Source organism: Panulirus ornatus, chromosome 28, assembly GCF_036320965.1.
Source record: "Panulirus ornatus isolate Po-2019 chromosome 28, ASM3632096v1, whole genome shotgun sequence".
NCBI classification, from domain to species: domain Eukaryota; kingdom Metazoa; phylum Arthropoda; class Malacostraca; order Decapoda; family Palinuridae; genus Panulirus; species Panulirus ornatus.
Window position 1 is genome coordinate 20,755,799 of NC_092251.1, and position 15,337 is coordinate 20,771,135.

Sequence of the window (15,337 nt, forward strand, 5' to 3'; positions counted from 1 at the left end):
CGTCTGGTACATGGCCATCTCTTTATTCTGTCGTGAGTCAGGTTTCAGTATGATAGTCAAGTCCACAAGGAATGGTAACTGTTGTATGTAATTCATCAGCCATCACTTGACAGATTCATTCACTGGAATATTCTATTCGTGACAAACGTATTATACAATGCATCAAAATCACTTACATATTACCCATAAAACAAAAAAGATTTGAAAGAGCTGCAGTTCTTTGATGTTATTTACTTAAAGAAGTGACCCACTATAAGTACCTGCTTAAGTGCTTATACGAGTTTACAACATTAACACTGACACTTTCATGAGCTTCTAGTGGAGGCAACCATTTTCTGTTTACGTTGCATATTGGTGGAACTAACCTATTTGTTGAGGAATCTACGAGAGGCAGGCCACAGTGTACAGTGTTATGTACAAGATACAGGCCACACTGTACAGTGTATGTACGAGAGGCAGGCCACACTGTACAGTGTTGTGTACGAGAGGCAGGCCACACTGTACAGTGTTATGTACGAGAGGCAGGCCACACTGTACAGTGTATGCACGAGAGGCAGGCCACACTATACAGTGTTATGTACGAGAGGCAGGCTATACTGTACAGTGTTGTGTACGAGAGGCAGGCCACACTATACAGTGTTATGTACGAGGGGCAGGCTATACTGTACAGTGTTGCGTACGAGAGGCAGGCCACACTGTACACTGTATGTACGAGAGGCAGGCCGCACTGTACAGTGTATGTACGAGAGGCAGGCCACACTGTACAATGTATGTACGAGAGGCAGGCCACACTGTACAGTGTATGTACGAGAGGCAGGCTATACTGTACAGTGTATGTACGAGAGGCAGGCCGCACTGTACAGTGTATGCACGAAAGGCAGGCCACACTGTACAGTGTATGTACGAGAGGCAGGCCACACTGTACAGTGTATGCACGAGAGGCAGGCCACACTACAGTGTATGTACGAGAGGCAGGCCACACTGTACACTGTATATACGAGAGGCAGGCCACACTGTACAGTGTATGTACGAGAGGCAGGCTATACTGTACAGTGTATGCACGAGAGGCAGGCCACACTGTAGAGTGTTGTGTACGAGAGGCAGGCCACACTGTACAGTGTATGTACGAGAGGCAGGCTATACTGTACAGTGTATGCACGAGAGGCAGGCCACACTGTAGAGTGTTGTGTACGAGAGGCAGGCCACACTGTACAGTGTATGTACGAGAGGCAGGCTATACTGTACAGTGTATGCACGAGAGGCAGGCCACACTGTACAGTGTTATGTACGAGGCAGACCACACTGTACAGCGTATGTACGAGAGGCAGGCCACACTGTAGAGTGTTATGTATGAGAGGCAGGCCACACTGTACAGTGTATGCACGAGAGGCAGGCCACACTGAACAGTGTATGTACGTTTTGCAACCTCAGCTTTAGGACCATTACTAACCCCTGTTTCAGTACTATCATTAACCAGCTTCAGGATCAGATACACTGACAGAAAGCTTACTACCTTAACTAAGCTGTCGCTGTCTAATATTTACCAACGACTGATTTGGTTACAAACTATCATTAGAATCGTTCGTTAACGATCTCTTGCGTCACTAACGATCGAAGTATCGTTATGTGGCCTTTGAATTGTCGTTAAGTCTTTCAAAATAGATATGTCTCCATTGTCCAGTACCTGCGATACATGACAGGTCCTCAGAGTATATAAGATTTTTAAGGAAGTCTAAGTTTTCACAGGTGGATCTTCCTTTCACTGTGTACATATTTTCTTTATGTTAACTGAGACGGCACGGACAGCTGAGGCCTTAATAAATGCCATCCCATTAACGATATATACCTTAGCCTGAGCCAGGTACCCATTTTAACGACCACCCCCTAGGGGTAGATGAACAGCTGGCTTGACTATGGACCGACTGCCGCAATCAGAAGTGGAATCCATGCGCTCGACCCTGAGCGACCCGTGAATGCGACACGGTCAGGAACGCTAATCGCTACGCCACGGAAGGCCACGGTCAGGGCGGCTGACAGCGTTCGAACACATCGTTTCGAACGCGTCATGTGAAGCATAATACATCCCAGTAACACCGAGTTATCTGAAGGTTTCATTTCTTCCAGTTCATCTGCTTCACCGAAGCCTTTGAGAGCGAAGGTAACTTTACTCACCACATCGAACTACATCCGTGTAAACAAATGCACAAGTTCTCCTTCATTTAAGGCAAGGAAAATGTAAACCACAGTAAAATATCATGTATTAAGTATCTAGGGACATTATACACGTCTGATCTAAAGTCTTATTTGATAGATACTTTTACTGGAGCATTGCAAAGTTCTACTGGCTAACCCTGATGGAAATATGGAATCCAATCACAGCTGATGCTGGTGTCTAGGAGGTTATGATCGTCTTAAACAGCACAAATGATTTACTTTCATTATGATAGCATTTTGTCTGTGTACCTCGACCGTACGAGTCATGCGGGAGAAGGTTCTTTATGTAGATGTTAAACTGAGGAATGTAACACAGAAGCGATCCTTGTACATGGATGGGTCTGATGGCCACCAACAGTTGATAACATTACGAAGCAAAGTAACCATTTAGCTCATGATGAATTACCCAATATGGCTGGTCTAGTACCTAGCTTATGGCTGAAGGATGCGAGACTCCTCGCCTTTCAGGCGTCTGAAACATGTGAGGAGGTGATTCTGAAGTTGTGTTCGTAGATTGTTGTGTGGTACGAGGACTGTCGTGTCTGGGGGAGCGACCAGGATGATCGAGATGATCACAATATGTACATTGTGAATGTTACTGTACAAGGCGATGGCTGACCTATCTGTTGCCAAGCACCAGCTCATCTACCACCGCCTCATGAACTACCAGCTCATCTACCACCACCTCATGTACCATCACCTCATATACTACCACCTCATGAACCACTAACTGATATACCACCACCTCATGTACCATCACCTCATATACCACCACCTCATGAACCTCTAACTCATATACCACCACCTCATGTACCATCACCTCATACACCACCACCTCATGTACCATCACTTCATGTATCTCATGGAAATGACCCTCTTAATTCGAATCATTCAGGCAATAAATCATCATCCCTGCTTCTTGACGGAGAGCATAATTAAAGATATTTCTGGATCAGATTGTTAATTGATTGGTTGCATTAATGATAAATCGAGCGCACGTGACGTAACAACATTACCCGTGCCTTACCGTACACGTGTTGCACGTCAGTGCACGGGTCTGGTCCCTGCCTGGGACTATAGACCTTAACTGTGGTCGTCAGGACACTATATTATCCCACACAAGCACGACGGTACGATGCATGAGCACGGCTGTACGACCCTTGACCACAACGGCACGACCCTTAGGTGTGATGATGGCCTGACCTCTGACCTGACTCTTAAAGGTCAGAACAAAGTCCGGGTCGTCATCATGTCCAAAGGTCGTAGCTCTGATATAGGAAAGAGAATAGTCCCTCTTAACATTTATACTATTAGTTGCAGACGATTCAGGCAACACCACCAGGTTGAGAAGCAGTTGCATTTTGTGGGAATTGTGACCACTTCAGGCTAGCCCTGAGGAGGCGAGCGTTGAGGGGCGTGAGAGAGGCACTGAGAGACCTCACTGTTGTTACCCCATGATCCACTCCCTGCAGGCGCGGGGGCTGTACACTCCGGCCTTACCCACACGCAGCGGCCAAATAGCAAGAATTCACAGTTTTAACTTCAACGCAAGTTAACTCGTTTGCTCGCCGGCTTTGATGTGCTTGTTACACTATCAAATTACCTGGAAGATGGAACTTGAAGCATACAACTGGAGACCTTGTCCCTCACTTCTGTCTCTCCTCAGTCGACTGGTTCCATTAAGATAGCTGAGTGAACTTGTTTACCTAACTGATGCGACTCAAGGATCACCCCTCCGTGGATAACATATGCTCTATAACATACTGTGTTCCCCTGAGATGGATGTATTGTTACGTACGACCCCTGTGATGAAAGCATTGTTACGTACGACCCCTGAGATGAAAGCATTGTTACGTACGACCCCAGAGATGAAAGCATTGTTACGTGCGACACATGAGATGAAAGAATTGGTACATACGACCCCTGAGATGAAAGCATTGTTACTACGACCCCTGAGATGAAAGCATTGTTACGTACGACCCCTGAGATGGATGTATTGTTACGTACGACCCCTGTGATGAAAGCATTGTTACGTACGACCCCTGAGATGAAAGCATTGTTACGTACGACACATGAGATGAAAGAACTGGTACATACGACCCCTGAGATGAAAGCATTGTTACTACGACCCCTGAGATGAAAGCATTGTTACTACGACCCCTGAGATGGATGTATTGTTACGTACGACCCCTGTGATGAAAGCATTGTTACGTACGACCCCTGTGATGAAAGCATTGTTACGTACGACCCCTGAGATGAAAGCATTGTTACGTACGACCCCTGAGATGAAAGCATTGTTACGTACGACCCCTGAGATGGATGTTTTGTTACGTACGACCCCTGAGATGAAAGCATTGTTACGTACGACCCCTGAGATGAAAGCATTGTTACGTACGACCCCTGAGATGAAAGCATTGTTACGTACGACCCCTGAGATGGATGTTTTGTTACGTACGACCCCTGAGATGGATGTATTGTTACGTACGACCCCTGAGATGAAAGCATTGTTACGTACGACCCCTGAGATGAAAGCATCGTTACGTACGACCCCTGAGATGAAAGCATCGTTACGTACAACCCCTGAGATGAAAGCATTGTTACGTACAACCCCTGAGATGAAAGCATTGTTACGTATGACCCCTGAGATGAAAACATCGTTACGTACAACCCCTGAGATGAAAGCATCGTTACGTACGACCCCTGAGATGAAAGCATCGTTACGTACGACCCCTGAGATGAATGCATCGTTACTTACGACCCCTGAGATGAAAGCATCGTTACGTACGACCCCTGAGATGAAAGCATCGTTACGTACGACCCCTGAGATGAAAGCATCGTTACGTACGACCCCTGAGAAGGAAGCGTTGGTCCACTGTTTGAACAAAAAGTCTGGACGAACAGAGAGTTTCTTTACATCTCACACATTTTTCATAATCTTTAACGCTCACATTTCTCAGTTATGAGTCAAGGTTTAGAGGCGTGGAACATAAGTCTCCCTTAAAACAGGATTTAAAATACCTACTGTGTAAACGAGGGTTAATGTGTGCTGATGGCTTGGTGTCTGTTAGGCCAGGGAGGTATTCACTCCTCCCTGAGCGTTAGGTCAGGGAGGCATCCCTTCCTCCCTGACTGTTAGGTCAGAGAGACATCCTTTCCTCCCTGACTGTTAGGTCAGGGAGGCATCCCTTCCTCCCTGACTGTTAGGTCAGGGAGGCATCCCTTCCTCCCTGACTGTCAGGACAGGGAGGCATCCCTTCCTCCCTGACTATTAGGTCAGGGAGGCATCCCTTCCTCCCTAACTGTCAGGACAGGGAGCAAATTGCTGTGATGGACTGGTGAATTCCATGACCCTTTTATCATCCTATGTTCTGATCACGCACAAATGATAGTCAAGATGTAGCTCTTAAACAGTGAAGCCACTCGTCCTAACCCATCACCCTGCTGGAGGCCGCCATATTAGAAAAGCTCCCGTGTTAGCGTAATATCATATACAATATATTCATGATATCGATGTACTTTTCCGAGAACATCATCTCTCTCGCCTCAGGTGAACAGCTGAAGACCGCTAAGAACTTGTAGCAGTACACCTAGACCAAAGACAGACTGCTAGTGACTTCCAGCACCCGACTACACCAAAGACAGACTACTGGTGACTTCCAGCATCCGACTACACCAGAGACAGACTACTGGTGACTACCAAAATCCAACTACACCAAAGACAGACTGCTAGTGACTTCCAGCACCCAACTACACCAAAGATGGACTGCTGATGACTTCCAGCACCCGAGCTACACCAAGTGAAGATTCCTAGGGACTTCCCGCACCCGAGCTACACCAGACAGACTGCTGGTGACTTCCAGCAACCGACCTGCACTCAGTGAAGATTGCTAGGGGTTCCAGCACCTGAGCTACACCAAAGATAGACTGCTGGTGACTTCATCAAGCGTAGACTGCTTATAACATCAAACAGTCCAGCTGTACCAAGTGTAGACTGTTAATGTCTTCCAGCAATAGAACGAGTCAGTTAAAGATACAATACACAAAATGTTTTTGTGCATAAATAATCAAGTACTTAAATCCTAAATCACAAGCAACATCTGAAACAAAAGCGAAAATGGAGTAATGCAAGAATGGATGGAAAAACTTGGAAAGGGGTAGGGGGCCTGCGAGTCGACAAAGACAGTCACGTTGGTTATGAATAAAAAAGAAACTTTAGTTAACTGGAAAATAATAAAAAAAAGTTTGGTAATGTGCAAAAGTATATATATATATATATATATATATATATATATATATATATATATATATATATATATATATATATATCATTTTTTAATTATATATATGCGAGAGGATGGACGAGGTTCGAAACGTGCCGTTTAAGGATTCATTCTTAGCAGACGACTACTTCAGGTAACACTGTGCTGTCTGGGTTAACGTGTGACTGAGCTCCTCAACAAATTTCTCATCTGTCAGTGTTTTGGTGGATGGTGTGCGTCTCGCGTTGGGAGATATATATATGTTGATCAGGATCAAAGGCACGGGCCTGGCTGGCTGGCTGGCCCGACAGTGTGGGGAAGCCCAGGGGGTGGAAAGCAGCCAGCGAGGCGGACGTAAACAAGACTCCAGGGCAGCTCAGTGGCCGGTGGTATGTGATCAGAGCAGTTGCCAAGTTGCTGATAATAACTCCGACTATTCTTCTGCCTCAGTGCGAGTGTTTCACCCACCCTACGCCGGAAATTAGTCACAGTGGACAGAAATGCAACTTGTAGAGCAAGTTACATTTCCTACCAGTTGATGAACAAGACATTGTTTTTGGTAGTTCGTAAGTTTCAAAATCGTTCTTTTCTAGCACTTCTTGAAGCAGTAATGTATAATTCTTCAAGATAATCGCACGTCAGTTACTTGAAATAATCGTAAGTTCTGATTTTAACTTACGAATCTTTTTATTCTGCTCTCCCCATTAGAGTGTATGTAATTATTAATTTGTAACTGACTATTTGTGGTGTACGGGGAAGGGTTTTACACTCGTGAGGCCCCATATCTTTAACTGTCATCATGCAGCCACATAAGTCTATATATGGTGCCTGCATTGACCATGTCTTCATTCAGTTTATTCCATTCATCCACAACTTTTATCCATAAAAAGTATTTCCATATTTTTTCTTTAAGGTTTTTGTTTAATATCATGTTATGGACCTCTGATTGTTCTGTCCATACACCTTTTTGAAGAACAGCTCTCTCTGTATGTCATCGACCTTTTTTGAAAACTTACAATGCTATTACCTGGTCACCCCTCGCTCTTTTCTCTTCCAAGATGGACAACTCAAAAGCCTCCAGGTTTTCCCCATACTTCAGCTCTCTTAATTTTGGTACCATCTTAATGCTCTCCTCTACACCCTCTCTGTTAATTGTGTACTTTTTTAGGTGCTGTGACCAAACTTAAGCATATTTTAATTTTGGCCATAAGTAGGATGGGAACAGCTTGCCGAATCAAATTTCTTAACCTGTATTCTTTTCCATATGCATTATTATCATCTTTATCATTAGTATGATAGTTGTTTTTATGATGCAATCCCATGACGCTTTTATTGGTGCTCCTAACTCTTCAAGGCTGCGCTATAGCCAGTAACAGGGATGTTCCCGACGAGCCTGCACTCCTTTTCGTCCATTGACGATTATACAACCTCGCCAGAGGTGAATTTTCACTCGCGGTGTAACCCTAGACAGGTGGGGTCCGGTAACACCTATGTGTGTGTGTGTGTGTGTGTGTGTGTGTGTTTACCTGACAGCCTGAGTAAGTTTAGACTGCGAGTGAAAAGTCACTTTAAGCGAAGTTGTATCACTGGTAGTACAGTCTCGTCAAAGAACTTCATACTCTAAAGGAGTCCACATTTCCCTGCTACTGGAGGTAACGCAGCCCTAGGCTGCAGGAGCCTCTGGAAAGGAGGTTTTGGGTAACACCAGAACTCCTTAGTAATAAATCCTGGGTTAATTATATAGATAGATTGATTCATACATGTATAGAATGCTTATGTATAGATTCATATACATAGAACCTTTATGTATAGATTCATACATACATAGAACCTTTATGTATAGATTCGTACATAGAACATTTATATGCTTATTAATTTGCCTGTATCTGTTCTTTCCATATTTTGTTAATTTCTCCATTTTCTCTCATTTTCTTCATGAATTTCAGCGTATATGTTTGTTTTTTCTTTTATAGCATCTCTCCTTATGTCTGACTTGGTGCATATATTTCTTCATGTACTTCCCTTTATGTCCCATCCTCCATGTAACCCCCTCTCCACGTATCTACCCTCCCCACTCTGTTTATCTCCCACTTAGTAGTAATGTTTACCTCATTCACTCGTAGCTTACCTCCCTGTAACTCCCCAACAATCTCCTCTTCAGTACCACATCACACTACCAGTCTACCAACACATTCTCCACCACACCACACTACCAGTCTACCGATGCTTTCTTCCCTACCCCCACCAGACTACCAGTCTCTACCCCCTCCCTCACTCCCCCACTCCACCATCAGATCTAGACGCCCCACCTTCCTCAACCCTCCTCTCCCCTCGCGGAAGTGGCCGCTCTTCACCCCCTCTGTTTTCTTAACCATCGCTTAACTGAAGCGCTAAAGTGGGATAATTGCTCAGTATGTTAGTGTGTCTTATAGATAAGAGTGTAAGCTCTAACCCCTGAAGTGAGGCGAATACATGACATGATATTGGCCCATTTAAATTGTTTTGCGAAACGGTTTTTGTTCCGTGTTTACGAAAGTTTCGTGCCAGTACATGAGTCGATTGTGGTGAGGTGTTTATACATATGAACGTACACGTGTACTTGACCGTGTTAGAGAATAGTTCAAGACTTGCTCTTACAATACACTCAGACGAGGTAAAACCTCACGACCGCCAGGCCAGACACACACAAAACCTCCTGACGCTGAGATCAACACTGTTCCCATCTGTTCACCTCGACCGCGTCCCGGGGGTATATATAAACCCTGGCGGTAAGGCAGTCTACGGTCTCTCATCCAGCCACTCACTGACGGAAGCTATATGACCCACTCCGCTAGAACCCACCACAAGATCCCCCCCCCCCCATCTTCCTGTACAGCCCACCACAAGACGCCTTCCATCTTCCTGTACAGCTCCCCACAAGACGACTTTCATCTTCCTGTACAGCCCACCACAAGTCTTCCTGTACAGCCCTCCACAAGATCCCTTCCATCTTCCTGTACAGATCGCACAAAAGGTCGATGAACTGGGCAACGATGATCAAGTTATATGAGCGAGTTATTGACAAAGGTAAAGCTAAGCTGCTTCAGAAGAATTTGCGTCTAAAATATCGTTATTTGTTGACGAAAGGCGCACATATATATGTTGTATGGGAAGATTTGTCATGAACAAAGCGATAGTAAAGATAGTGAAGATACTATTGAGGTTGGCGACGATTTAAGACAACAACAACACTGCAGTAGCACAGAAGGTCCTGCTTGTCCCTTCTGTCGTCAACATTAATTCACTCTTGTTGCAGCTGTGACTTCTGTCAAATCTGGTGGCGCAGCTCTGAGTCAAGGGAATTTGGCCTTACACCAGATCACTGGAGATGAAATATTTCAGTACCCAGGGTACACACAAGGTCTGCTGCTTCATCGTCAGTGGCAGTTTATGTATATATTGCTATTATGTCACTTGCGTTTGAGCTGCTCACAGGCCTTAAGGAACGAGGTTTGAAGAGCTTATTTTCGTCCCATCTCGAACATGCTTTTATTCTTCATCATTAATGTGCACATCTACATTTCTTATAGCGATGTGTATCACCGATCATAGGCAAGAAGAAAATGGGAGAAAGGTATACAAACTCTTGACGTCACACTCACGACGGACGCCAGCCACTAATCTCCGTTCACGTTTTTAAGTCAAAAATATCCCATGGAATTTCCTGAGATTGCGCCACGCTGCAACACTCTGCCCCCAGGCCTCCCCGTGGTAACCACCCACCACCCGACCCACCTTGCCAACCGTCATGGCAGACACTTTGACGCATTTCCGTCAACGCTTCTCTCTTGTTGCAGGAAACATGCATAGTGTCGGCCCATCAGCTGAGAATGAATTACCTCTCTCGTTATTATTTACATTCGTGAAATCTGTACTGCCACTGTGTACATTTTGTGAAATCGAATTTCAAACGAAGCCTCGATTGTCTACGAAAACTCGTTGAGCACTTGTGTACCAATGCATGCATGTGATTGTTTATGTACAGTGGGTTGTGTACGTGTGGATGGACACAGCTAAAACTATTCAGAAGTGAAGCTGTGACGCTCTTTGTGTCATGCATGCACTCTTGCCATTCAAGTGATTCTTTTACACTTCAAGGACAAGATATCCCAAATCTAGAAAAGGAAGATCTTACAGACGAGAAATGGATGAGAATTTCTTAGCTTAGGATATAGAAATGGACGAGAAATCCCTAGTCTAGGCTCGAAAAAAAGGGACAAGAAGTCAAGCCTAGGATGAGACATTCCAAGCCTAAGATCGAATATGAACGAGAAATCCCAACCCTATGGTTGAGAAATCCATAGCCTAGGTTGAGATATCCTTAGCTTAAGATTGAGAAATCCCTAGCCTAGGGTCTAGAAATCCCTAGCCTAGCTATTTTAAGCTTGGGCTTGATGTAAGCCCAAAGCCAGTAGGTTACGGCAGCGAGACTGTTGGTAAGTCTTAGAAAATGGTACATACAAATAGGAAGAAGCATTATACATGGCATGTATAAGTAAGAGCCGACACTCAGATTAATGCTTGCCTTAGAGTGATTCCCGCGAGTTGGCACAAAAACAAACCCACTTGGCAAGGGGAAAAGTCCTCTATTATTTTTTTCTCTCTCTACCCCCTCTGATGATGTGTCGAGTCCAAGAGTTTAGGAAGTGCAAAACCTGCCTTTTTAAAATGGAATCAGATCATAGCCATTAGGAAAGACATGAGGAGGTAGAGAGTTCCAAAGGTTAGTGGTACAGGGAAAGATACAGTACAACTGTCTTCCCTTTCAGTTCTGCTCTCCCTACCGCAACTGCCAAAAATGTCTAGGGTTTCATCAGTCCCTCTGCATTTTCCCCCCATATTTCCTTATTCCTACCGTGCATGTGCAATATATTACACATTTCTTCAAAAGACCTATTTTACACAAGCAACACTTTATTCACGTTGCAAAATAGAGTTACAGTCATTAAATCCAATAGCATAACAAAGATCGCAAGACGATGCCAATGAAGCAAAATGCAAATAACATGCAGATAAAAATCCGTAGTCTTGGAAATGGAGATAGACCCTCGAACATTCGGCTGAATGAATGCCAACGGATTTGTAGAGAGATAAATGGGAAGTAAACGGTTCTCAGAAGGTGAAACCATTAAAAGAAAGTAGAATATTGAGGCTTTTCTTAATGAGAGGGAAATGGGTAAGGGTAAAGTGTCATCAGTGATGACAGTGATGGAAAGAAGCACAACATAGTGAGGAACACTAAAGATGTTTATATATGACACGTCTCTTGGCCATGGCTCTTGGAGTGGTTCACAAGACGGATATGGTACAGTAAGAGGGTGAGGTAGTGCAGTGCACTGAAGACTAATGCCGTGTGCATGGAAGGGAACGTATTGCACCATAGTACTGCATGGACAGTACCAGCGTATATAGGAATGTGACGTCATTCATAGTGGCACCATAGCACTTCACCATCGTTATGGACATTCATTGTCTTAAGCGAGGCACAGCTTATAAACAGTTCATCTTATTTAGGTAAATAGGACATACGTGTCGAATTTTTTTCTATGTCAAATGCACAATTATTCATAGAAGAAAAGAACGAGTTGATTGACACCCTGAAAGATAGATTAGATGATTTTGTTATACTTGGCGCTCCAGGTAAATACACTCTCAGAATACGCTATAGTATATGGGTATAAATGGGAGACTGAAACGCCTGTACATAGATGATAACACTAGCTTTGCAGACCCGACTCGACTTCATAGGAAATAGGGGATTATACATCAGAAACGGCATCTACTCTTAACTGTGCGAATCAGAGATAAATTTGCCTTACAACTGCAGGGGATTCCTTTTTCTTTCTTTCTTTCTCTTTATTGAGGCTCGGTAGAGGTCGGCGTGTTGACCACATCAAACGGGTGGCTGAGATCAGGTCAGGTCATATTACATGTCACGCGAGGGACTTCAGATCGAATCCCCTCTCCACCCCTCCGGACATAGACGCCAGGGTGGCGGGTTTTGGGTTCTCTTCACACCTACGTCCAGTAATAACCCAATCCCAAGTCATGCTACCAGCCACGCAGAAATCACTCGGAAGAAATCAAATGGACTTACATGAATGTAAGACCCATACGAAACGAAATAGCTGAATTGCATTGTTTGGTAAACAGTGGACACGTTGATTGGTGTAACAGAAGCATTTCTGAACACGAAAAACAATGATCTGATTAGTGAGGACAATCTACCAAACGCAAATTAATTGTAGGGGATAGAGACGGTCGAGGAGGCGGAACTGCACTGTATGTGAGGGAATTTAGTCACAGCTAAACCCCATCGAAATTGAGACCACCACATCTGCCGCTGTTGATCACTTGTTTGCTGAGATTAGCATTTTCCCAAACTCCATATACGTCGTTTGCAGACGCCCTCTTCAACCTGCAGATATTGATACTGTCGTGTGTGAGAGTTTACAATGAACAATACAGTACAAAGACAATCATTCTTGAAGATTCTAATCTTCCAGGAATCAACTGGCAAACCATCTCAGGTGCAGGAAGTGAATCTGCTAGACATCAACTTTATCGAAGACAATTTTCTCTACCAAACTCTGACCGAGCCGACAAGAGGAACTAATATCTTTGATTTAATCCTTGCATCCTAGGAGTACTTAATATCTAATACTCGTGTTGGAGAACACCTAGGCACTTATGATTATAACAAGATTTGGTTCGACGTAAATACCAAAACCGACAAACCTAAAACCAGCAGGATCACCTCTAAAAGGACGCATTTTTACGGGTTGCGTGACGCAGTAAAGAGACTCACACTTGTTGGTTCATGCCCAGAGGAATTATGGGCCAGTTTTAAGCGTCAGTGTATGCAACGACAAGACAGTCATTTGCAGATGACACAAAGATCGGCGATGTCATATTAACTGAAAAGGATAGACTAACATTACAAGCGGATGTAGGTGAAATACGTTGAATGTTCTAGAAAATGGCAAATGCCATTTAACGTCAATAAACGTCAGCTGTTACAAGTAAAACACAGCAAAAAATTCGATTGTGAACTGATAAGCCACAAGATAAAGGACACCCTTAGTGTGAGGGCATCTTAGGGTCAGTGTCTCTTAACTTCTTCAAAGTCTACCAGCATTGTAATGATATTGCTAAGAAAGCAAATTGAATGTTAGGATTTGCGAACAGAAACTTTTCATACAAATGCAAGGATGTGATGTTGCCACTATACCTAAGTATAGTTAGGCCCTACCTCGAATACGCAGTGCATTTCTGGGCCCCCAATTAAGCAGTACAATAGTACAACGAGGAGCAACTAAACTGATTTCTTCCTTGCGTAATACACCGTATGATGACAGATTGCGAGAATTGGAACTTGTTCTCCCCAAGCAAGAAGCGTCTCGGAGGCATGTTTATAGAATGTTTTAAAATACTTAAAGGATTCAACAACGTCGAAATTGAAAATGTCTTTACAGTAGCGCCGGCATTACCAACGAGAGAAAACGGTCTAAAACGTTAGAGGTCACCGAGTTTATGTGGGCTGTACGAAAATTTCTTTACCAACGACATTACTGATGAGTGGAATAAGCTGCCAGAAAATGTTCTGAGCAATACCCTTAATATCCTAAAAATTAGACGAGCATCACTTGTCACTCTCTGGTACTGAGTAATTCATTTAATTAATCATTGTAACGTAGTGGCGTATTATGCTATCTCAACCCCGGCAATGTTGTGGTAACATACCAACATTGATTAACCCATCACATGCTTTGAGAGTAAGTAAGAATCATTGTATCAACACCAGGAATAATATAGACAGGGTAATTCGAATGGCTGGAGCTCAATTTTATCCTTACCATTGTCTTTATAACAATAAATGAACGGATGCGTGGCATATTCATGTTCAGTCAACTTTCTGACTTTCTTATGAAAAATTTCTTCAGGCATATTAATCTTGCAATATATATTTTTTCTATTTGATTTCCTGCTGGGGTGTTGCCGGAGGAGTGGAGGGTGAGGAGAGCTTCTGCTTTGCTTTGCTATTCTTATTTGCTACTGCTTTTAAGGGGACTGCATTTTTTTTCAAAGAGTAGTGTTAAGGTCAGACTACTTCACTTGGACCTTGATTCTGTGGTCTGTGTACCAATGCAACTTTTTGTAACTCAAATGTCCTCCATTCGATATATGGTCACTACACAGCAGCTCTAGGTGCATTTGGTCGAAAAGTTCCTCAATACTGATTAATGTAAGTGAATGGTTGCGGGAGCTTCCTCCTAAAGACCTGCCTCATTCGACATGTTAATGGCTAAAAAGTACTTCTAAAAATTTCGGATTGCATAATGGAAGAAAATAACGAGGGTTGAGTGGCGTATGGCAGGGTGATGACACAGTGTGTTAAGAGCAACACGAGCGAAGTGAACCATGTTTTCACCATCAAAAGTTGACTGAAAAAAATTATAACCAGCATTAAAGGACCCACGAAGTGCCTAAGAAGAATGGATCAGGCAATGTATTCAGGGGCCATGTTGTGAACAGAAACGAACAAAACAATGATAGGCTTCATTCTTTTGGCATGTGTCAGACGTCAAACTGGAGTGTGCAACTAGTTTAAGGCTTAGCGTCAGGTGAGGATGTGGCATAGTTAAACGTTTAACGGGATGCTGAGGTGGGGGTAAAACCAACCATGATGAAATAATGAACCAGAGGAGACCTGGTAAGCTGGGATGTTGATGTGTGCAGTTGTTGTTATCATAACAATGATCACAATCACAGGTTACAAGCAGTGGTTAGTGGCTCTGGGGGAGTGTATAACATGAAATGTGAAT

The 15,337-nt window shown here is 43.7% G+C and overlaps 1 long non-coding RNA gene across 1 annotated transcript in view; it reads left to right on the top strand.

The window, feature by feature from the left end:
- Positions 1-6,682: 6,682 nt before the first annotated feature.
- LOC139757890 (uncharacterized) overlaps positions 6,683-15,337 on the top strand; it is a 52,107-nt gene continuing 43,452 nt past the window's right edge. Inside the window, exon 1 of the long non-coding RNA XR_011714736.1 lies at positions 6,683-6,862. This is a non-coding gene — a long non-coding RNA (uncharacterized lncRNA). The remainder of the gene's footprint in view (positions 6,863-15,337) is intronic.